Genomic DNA, 9,821 nt, shown 5'->3' on the forward strand with positions numbered 1-9,821 from the left:
GATTTTAGTTCCTTTTTTGTGTGGCATGAGTAACATTTGCCATGAAAATTAAGTTATTGGACAATTATGCTTTCCCCGAAAAATCATGTATTTCCAATTTTAAGGAATTATGTTCTAAAATATTATGTTAAACAGTACAGAGATTTCATGATTCAATATATTATGATATGCCGGTGTAGATGCCATGATTTATGTTATGTTATGTTGGCGCAAATGCCAAGATTCATGCCGACGTAGATGTCGTGATTCATGTTGGTGCAGATGCCATAATCGTGTATGATTAAATAGAATTAATGAAATATTAACATGTCAGATCTTATTATGAAATACGAAACAATTATGCTCAGTATACGAAAAATATTATATATTATCAAAACCTGGATGGTATGATTTAGTTCAGTTTTCAGGAGCACGATATCGTAACTATATGTTTAGAATTATGATAGTGCTACCACACGACAAATAGTGTGGGAGATGGCAGTCGATGTGACTTCAGTGTAGGGGGGAGTTGTTCCCCTAATAATTCGGGATTAGGTGGGACAGCCCCATCGTATTTATAGACTTATGATTGATCTAGCATGGTCGATCAACCATTGTTAGGTCCCGCCTTCAGGCTATACAACCTAGTCATGTGGGGGTAAGACATGACATCAGCTAGTTAACCATCCTGGGTGTTATTTCAGTATTGTACAGTTACATAAGATGATTTTCATGTATAGAAATCTAATATGCTTTATTAATATATGACAAATCATGTTTTACTTAGTTCTGCTATAGATAGATTTTACCAAATATGCTCATTATACTGTTTATATATATAACACGAAGGTGCTCATAGTGCCACACACTGATGTTAGTTTATTTTCCTTATTGAGAGGTGTCTCACCCCAACTATATAAATATTTCAGAAAATCCAGGTAAAGGAGTAGATAGAGCTCCGCGACAGTAGAGTCTAACCAAGCTACCTTGTCAGAAGGGTGAGTTGTAGAGTCAGGGTTGGATTTATTTTTGGGAAGAAACCCTAGGCCACTTTTGGTCTTTTTATGGATGTTTGTATATATATATATATAACAATTTTAGTATGACTCTAATATTATAGTTAGTTGTAGGGTATGTTCGTAAATTACGTTTCCTATTGCTTAGGTATCAGAGTTGCATTTCCGGTATATCCCTGGTTCCCATGGGTTCAGGTTGATTATGTTTTATCAGTTGAACAGGATATCAGGATTATTATATTAAATGTTATTATGGAAAAGTAAAAAAATTATTATTTATGGTAAAATAGGCAGGTCGTTACTGTTGTCCTTATTGGTCACGCCCGATTTTGATTATGACAGATACTCATTGTATCTAATGAGCGTTTGAGGTTTTGTGTAGGAACTATGGGTGATAAGATCAAGATGTGCGCAAAGCAAGAAAAGCTTGAAGACCAGTTTATAATTTAGCATTGTAATATATTTATATTGGTCTGTAATAGTAAGTAGGTATTTGGTTTGTAATAAGCTCACACACATCACATGTATGATTTATTTTGTAAGCTCAAACCAGATACAAATAAAAAATGACCTTAGAAAGACCTTAGGGTATACATATGTTCGGTGTCTCTATTTTAGACCCAAGTGACCCTAAGACACATACTTGTATACATATGTTTGTTAGGCACTTAAATAGAGCTTGATTGTGTCAAGACGAGACTGAAATGCAACTTGGTGCACTTTCGGTCGACCGGCCAAATCAGTTCATTTTTTGCCTGGTCGACCAAACCATAACTTGGTCAACCGTTGACCAAGGTCCCAGTCGACCGAGACCCTGTAGTTCATTTGACCCCGATCGACCGAACCACCTGGGAGTCAACATTTTGACCTCCCTGTCGACTGACCACTTTTGTACTCCAACGACTTGGTCGACCGAAGGGTCCTCGGGAGAATTCCCAGCTGTCTGGTCAACCGAACCATGCAGTTCAAAAAGGCCCGGTCGACCGAACCTCAGAAGTTTGGGAAATCTCCCTCCCCGGTCGACCGAGCCTTTCAGTTCAAAAGTCCCCTGGTCAACTGAGTCATTTCAGTCCTGGTCGATCGAACCATTTCTGGTCGACTGGACCTCTCGGGTTGCTCATATTTTTTTTTTACCGCGGTTAATAATTTTAAATAGGGTTAAATTTGTTTTAAGTGCCATTAAACTTTTTCAACAATACCCAATAGGTCCCCAACAGTTATATTTCCTTCCATGGCTATATATATGTGATCATTTGCAATGATTAAAAAAAATAGATTAGCCACTTTGATTAGGGAAGAATTCTCTAAAAAATTAAAACCCTATTCTACTCATTTTTGGGCCTCATTCACTCAAGCTTGCCTTCCATCATTGCCTACATCTTTTGTAAGTAGATTGAGTGTGTTTGAATAGGTTTGCTCTCCTTATTTTGTTTGCTTGGCACGATTTTATTAGAGAGCAAAACCTAAGGATTCTTAGGGGACTTTGTTGATAAGTCTATCCTAAGAAGACCCTGTTAGATCTTCTAAACTTGCACCTTTATTGCAATATCCTGAGAAGATCTTATAGTATTTTGTTTGCAAAATCTTTTCAAAATCATTTTCAAATATCTAGTGTGCTTTGTATTGATAAATATATTTGAAGAGATATTTGTTTATGAGATAGTGGTCTTTGTTGCAATGTTCTTTTTCTTATATATTATTTGCTGAAGACAAAGATTACGCATATTTTGCAAACCGAGCTCATATTTCATTTGATACTCACATGCTTGAAATATCCTACTGATTGAAATACTTGAGACTAGACATCTTTGTGTGAACTTATTTATTGAACATATCTTGTGATACAAAGACTGTTTTTTTGTCACTCTCACATTCGCATTACACTGATAGAAAATACCTTTGAGAGTTGAACCATTTAGACCACATTGAGCTTACATATTGAATCACATTGTGGTGTATGTTATTGCGCGCATCTGGGTACATATCTGCTTTACACAAAAGCACAATCACTGTACCATTTGATTGTAATACACTTTGGTTGTATTTCCAGACACAGGCCTGAAGAGGGAGACTGGCCCTGGAATAGTCCCGGATTGGCTTAAACCCGGCGTCGTCCTGTTAAGGCGTGTAGGTTGAGGTCAGCCCCGCTAATTGACCTGGTGTAGGTTGAGGTCAGCCCTATGTTAATTTGACCTGGTTGTAAACGGTGTCGCTCCACCCTTAAGTGAGCCTTTAGTATAATCCTTTGGCTTGTGAGCTAAAGGCGGGGACGTAGGCACAGTTGGCCGAACCCCGATAACATATCGTGTCTTCATTTACATTCCCGCACTTTATATTTACAGCACATGTATGTTATGAGTGAATGATGCGTGTGACTTAATTTCCACATTATATTTATCTACGCATTTGAAAATTGAGTAGACTGACCCTAGGTTGTGTATAAACTGTTGTTGGATAGATTAACCTAGGAGAAAAAGTTTTAAATTCTAATTCACCCCCCCCCTCTTGGGAATATACCAATTCTAACAGTTACGGTTTGGTATCATAGCCTAGGTTGTTAGGTTCTGTAGACTCTAGAGTGCAGCGGAAACAATACCAGAGTATAGGAAAAAGATTTGAGATTTTGTTTTTCAGTTTAGAGGCAGGACTTCCGTGGTGATTTCTATGTCTTTCTTGAGGTGACGATTTTAGGAAAGTTATAGTAAACTATTGCCGGATTGTGTTTCTAATGTGTGAGACTAAATTTTGAAATAAGATAAGGATGTCTAGATATGGGATTTTGGTTAGATGCATGAGTTATAAGGATAAGGTCCCTAAGTCATGTTTATTGTCTTTTTAGGATGGGTCCTGAAGGAGGTAGTGCCCATGCGAGCGGTAGTGATGGTGTAGGGCCCTCGAGTGTAGGCGGGGCTAATTCTGATGCGGTATTACACAGTGTGGCTCAACAGGTTATGGTTGAGATCAGTAGGGGCTCCAAAGAATAGGGAGGTCAGTTTACAGGTCATGGGTGTGCGATAAATAAATTTACCAAGATAAATTCTCCAGCATTTTTAGGAGGAGTTGATCCTGCAGCCGTCGAGAGTTGGTTGCAGGAGATTGAGAAAGTTTTGGCAGTATTGTAGTGTACAGAGGAGCAAAGGGTCCTTTTCGCCACCTACAAACTAATAAAGGAGGCCGAGAGGTGGTGTACTGTGGGGAAACTTCTACAGCAGTAGAGGACGACACCAATAGTTATGACATGGGACCGATTTAAAGAATTATTCTTTGAAAGATATTTCCTAGCCACTGTTAGGGAAGTTAAAGTGGAAGAGTTCTTGAATTTGAAGTAGGGACTGCAGTCGGTCCAGCAGTACGCAATGAGGTTAATCGAGTTGTCCTGCTTCGCCTCGTTTATCATACCCGATGAAGCAAAGAAAGCAAAATAGTTTGAAAGGGGTTTGAGGCGTGAGATCTACATGCAAGTTATGGTGTTGAAAATAAAGGACTTTATTGAGTTAGTTGATAGAGCAGATTTGGCTGAGGCTGGTGAGCGGTTGGGTGCAAAGGAGCAAGGACAGAAGAAGATGTCCATACCTTCAAGCTTTTAGCAGGGCTTTGGTTAGGATCAGTGGAGGAGAGGAAACAACAATAAAGGTCAGAGGAAGGAGACTGGGGGCCATGAGGTTCAGGGTGCTTAGACCTACCCTGTATGTCAGATATGTGGAAAGAGGCATCTGGGGGAGTGCCGAGCAGGGAGAGGTGTATGTTATCTTTGTGGAGGATCGGGGCATTTGGTACAAGATTGTCCTACACCTATTGGTACTGCTTCTGCCCCCAGACAGTTTAGGGGAGGTTACCAGGCGCCTCGTGGAGGTCAGCAGAGGAATGCAGCCCTAACGAGGGTTTATGCTCTGACGCTAGGAGACGCTGAGTTGGTCGTAGACTTTGTGACAGGTACCCTTACTGTTTTGTGATGCTATGCTATTGTTTTATTTGATTTAGGTGCTACTCATTCTTTTGTGTCTGCAACTTTCATTAAATTGTCTGGAGGTGAGACCCAGTTATTAAATGTAGAAATGTCAGTCGCTTCATCGGCTGGTTCGATAAAGTTTCGTAGGGGGCTCAGAGGTTATCCTGTAGAAATTCAGGGGAGACTACTACTAGTTGATCTAATTGTACTTGCATGCATGAGTTCGAAGTAATACTGGGTATGGATTGGTTGACTATTATTGGCTGTCATTTGAAAGAGGTGATCTTCAAACCACTAGGTGAGTAAGAATTCAGGTTTGTGGGGTTGCAGGTGTTTTCCCCACCTCAATTAGTGTCAGCTATGCAAGTGAGAAGACTGCTCCTTGATGGTTGTTAGGGGTTTATGGATTTTGTAAAAGAGGTGTCAAGAAATGAATTGAAGCTTGGCAACACACTAGTGGTTAAAGAGTTTCTAGATGTTTTCCAAGAAGAATTTCCAGGATTGCCTCTTGACCGCGAGGTAGATTTCCTTATCGATCTATTTCCCAAGATGACACCGATCTCTAAGGCTCCTTACCGACTGGCTCCAGTAGAATTAGGGGAATTAAAGGACTAGTTGCAAGATCTATTGAATAAAGGACTTATTCGGCCTAGTGTATCACCATGGTGAGCTCCAGTGTTATTTATAAAGAAGAAGGATGAGTCTATGAGGATGTGTATAGATTATAGGAAAATTAATAAGGTGACAATCAAGAACAAGTATCCTCCACCCTATATAGACGATCTATTTGACCAGTTTTAGGGTACACGGGTCTATTCCAAGATTGATCTCAGATCAGGCTACCACCACGTGAAAGTGAAAGCAGAAGACGTATCGAAGACATCCTTCAGGACCAGATATGGGCATTATAAAATCCTCATTATGCCTTTTGGTTCGACGGATGCTCATGTTGTATCATGGATTTGATGAATAGAATCTTTCCTCAGTATTTAGACCAGTTTGTTGTGGTTTTCATTGATGATATTTTGGTTTATTTGAGGAGTTTTGAGGAGCATGAGGCACACCTATGGCTGGTACTTCAGATGCTTACAGAAAAGAGGTTGTATGCCAAGTTTAGTAAATGTGAGTTTTGGTGTGAGGAAATGGCATTTCTAGGGCATGTTATATTAGGGGATGGAATTTCTGTGGATCTTGAAAAGATTGAAGCAGTAATGAATTAGGCCAGGCCTAAGAACGTTCAGGAAATTAGGAGTTTCTTGGGGCTGGCTGGTTATTACCATTGGTTTGTTAAAGGATTCTCAGCATTATTAGGGACTCTAACACGTCTGACCAGGAAGAATGTCAAGTTTGAATGGGATGACAGTTGTGAACAGAGCTTTCAGGAACTAAAACAGAGGTTTTTCATAACACCAATGTTGATCATTCCATCAGGGGGTGATGGTTATGTAATTTACAATGACGCGTCTTTGAAAGGGCTCGGCTGTGTATTGATGCAGCATGGTAGGATTGTAACTTATGCCTCCTGACAGTTGAAAGAGTATGAAAAGAACTACCCTACCCATGATCTGGAATTGGCTGCAGTGGTACACATGTTAAAGATTTGGAGGCATTATTTGTATAGTGAGAATGTGAGGTATTCTCCGATCACAAAAGTTTGAAGTACTTTTTCCCTCAAAAGGAGCTGAACATGAGATAGAGGAGGTGGTTGAAGCTTATTAAAGATTATGACTGCACTACTGGTTACCACCCAGGGAAGGCAAACGTGGCAGCTAATGCTTTGAGCAAGAAATCAGTAACACCAGCACTGGCAGCTATGGAGGTTTTGTATCTGATCTAGATGGATCTGGAGAGTCTCGATGTAGAGTTGGTAGAGAGTGATCCTCAAGAATTTATTGCCAACCTGGTACTGTAACCTACTCTATAGGAAAGGATTAAGAAAACTCAGAGAGATGACGCAGAATTAATAGAGCTGATAACTAAGGTGCAAGACAGATAAGGGGAGGAGTTCAGTATTTCAAATGACGGAGCTCTGTGGTTCTGTGCCAGATTATGTGCGCTTGTAGATGTTGATATCAGAAGGAAAAATTTAGAGGAGGCTCACAGGTCCTTGAATATGGTTCATTAGGGATCTATAAAAGTCTTATTGGTGGAGCGACATGAAGAGGGAAATTGTTGACTTTATGCAGCAGTGTCTGATGTGCCAGCAGCTAAAGGCTAGGTGCCAAAGGCCAGCGGGCCAGTTGCAGCCACTTTACATCCTAAAGTGGAAGTGGGATCATGTATCTATGGAGTTTGTGATGAGTTTACCACCGGAACCGCATGGTTAGAATGCTATTTGGATGGTCGTTGATAGATTGACAAAGACCGCGCACTTCATTTCTATTAAAGTCAACTACTCGATGGACAGACTGGCAAAATTATATATTCAGAAGATAGTATGATCACATGGTGTGCCAGTGACTATAGTATCATACTAAGACCCATGTTTCACGTCATAATTTAGGAGGAGCTTTCAGAAGGCTCCGAGGTCTCAGTTATCTTTCAGCACAGTGTTTCATCATCAGATAGACGGTTAGACTGAGAGGGTGATTCATATATTAGAAGATATGCTGCGAGCATGTGTGCTAGATTTTGGGGGTAGTTGGACTCAGTATATGCTGCTAGTAGAATTTGCATACAATATCAGCTACCAGGCCGGCATTGACATGGCACCTTACGAGGTGTTATATGGTAAGAGATGTCGTTCTCCTCTATACTAGGATGAGATAGGTGAGAGGCGAGTGGTGGGGCCAAAGCTAGTGCAAAAGACATATGATAAAGTTCGGCTCATCAAAGACAGGATCAGTGCAGCTCAGAGTCAGCAGAAAAGCTACGCCGATACGCACTGTCGGGAATTAGAATTTGAAGTAGGTAACCACGTGTTTTTGAAGATAGCAACACTGAAGGGGGTTATGAGATTTGGGAGGAAATGTAAGTTGAGCCCTAGGTTTATTGGCCCTTTCGAGATTCTTGAAAGAGTAGGGTCAGTTGACTACCAGCTGGCTTTACTAGCAGCTTTATTTAGAATTCATGAAGTATTTCATGTTTCCATGTTAAGGAAATATGTCCCAGATTTCTCCCTTGTCATCAGTTATGCTGAGTTAAAACTCAGTGATACTTTGGCGTATGAGAAAACTCTAATGCAGATTCTAGATAGCAAGGAACAAGAATTGCGCAGTAAGAGGATTCCATTAGTAAAAGTCTTGTCGAGGAATCACGCGGTGGAAGAAGCTTCTTAGGAGCTTGAAGAAGAGATACGAAAAAAATACCCACATCTATTTAGCGGGGAATAGCAGTAATCAAGAAAAGATACAAGTAAATGTGTAATGTTTCTTTTATGCAGGTTAGTCAGAACAGGTAATAATTTTTAGTTGGTAGGTAGTGTTTTGGTCTTGGGAGAATTTTATTTTAAGTATTTGTAATCTCTCGGAACCTTGAATGTAACCATAGTATTCCTCCGCCACAAGTGAGGGTAAGTAATAAAATAAGTAGCCCATTTTCTTTAAAGAACGGTGCCCATAAATATAGTAAATTTCAAGGAGGAAATTTTTATAAGCAGGGGAGAATGTAGAGACATGAAGAATTATAGTAATTAAATAATAAAATAAATGATAGAAAAAAATCTTTCAAAAATAGATTTCAGTAAGGTCTTGTCGACGAGTGTAGAAGTGCTCATCGAGGAGGATGTATGTCTCATCGACAAGAAGTTATCGAGAGGGCCATTTTCAAGGCCTGCATCTCATTGACGAGGAGTAGGCATCCATCCACAAGAATTTGTGGCTCGTCTACGAGTGTCCCAAACTCAATTCTTAAGCAAGATTTCCTACATGCCACAGTCTCTCTCTCTCTCTCTCTCTAGAATCTGAAAATTATGCTTTCCCTCTAGCAATTTGGCTCCCATTCTCCCCGGATTGATGATCAGAAGCTACCACGGTGTTGACCTTATTGGTCACGCCCAGTTTTGATAATGACAAATACTCATGTATTTAATGAATATCTAGTTCATGTGTGAGTCTATATTAGCAAATATATTGATCGCACGTGAAAGCTTAAAGTTGGAAGACCCAATTCATATTGTACTCTATTTCATATTGTAATATAATTCATATGCAGAGGGCCTATAATAGTAAATAGAGTTTGATTTGTAATAAGCTCACACACATCACATGCATGATCTAATAAGTAAGTTCAAACCAACCGTAAACTAAAAATGACCTTAAATTGACCTTAGGGTCGACCGACACTGGATTTTTTTGGTGTCTTTAATTGAACAAAAATGACCTTAGGACACACACCATTGCACCTATGAATGTTAGGCACTTGAATAGGGATTGTGTGATTCAAAATGGGACCGAAATGCACATTTTGTACACTTTCATTCGACCGACCAAGGCAGTTCATTCTGCCCCGATTGACTGAAACAGGCCTGGGTCAACAGTTAACCAAGGTCCTGGTTGACCGAAACAATGTAGTCCAAAACCCCTGGTCGACCGAAACCCCCTGAGGTCAACCAATTGACCATCTGGTCAATCGAGCCAAAAATGAATACCAAATACCTGGTCGACCGACTGTCCTCGGGAGAAATCCCAACAGTTTTGTCGACCAAACCATTCAGTTCAAAATGACCTGGTCAACCGAACCTTGGTAAAATGGAAAATTGCCCTTTGGACAGGCACTTTCAGTTGACCAAGTCTTCAGTTCAAAAGTGCCCTAGTCGACCGAATCATATGAACTCTGGTCGAACAAAATTGTTCTGGTTGACCAGACCTCTCAGGTTGCCCTGATTTTTACGCAGTTAAACATTTTTTAAACAGGGTTAAAATATTTGAAATGTCATT

The sequence above is a fragment of the Malania oleifera genome, chromosome 1 (assembly GCF_029873635.1).
Source record: "Malania oleifera isolate guangnan ecotype guangnan chromosome 1, ASM2987363v1, whole genome shotgun sequence".
Lineage (NCBI taxonomy): Eukaryota > Viridiplantae > Streptophyta > Magnoliopsida > Santalales > Ximeniaceae > Malania > Malania oleifera.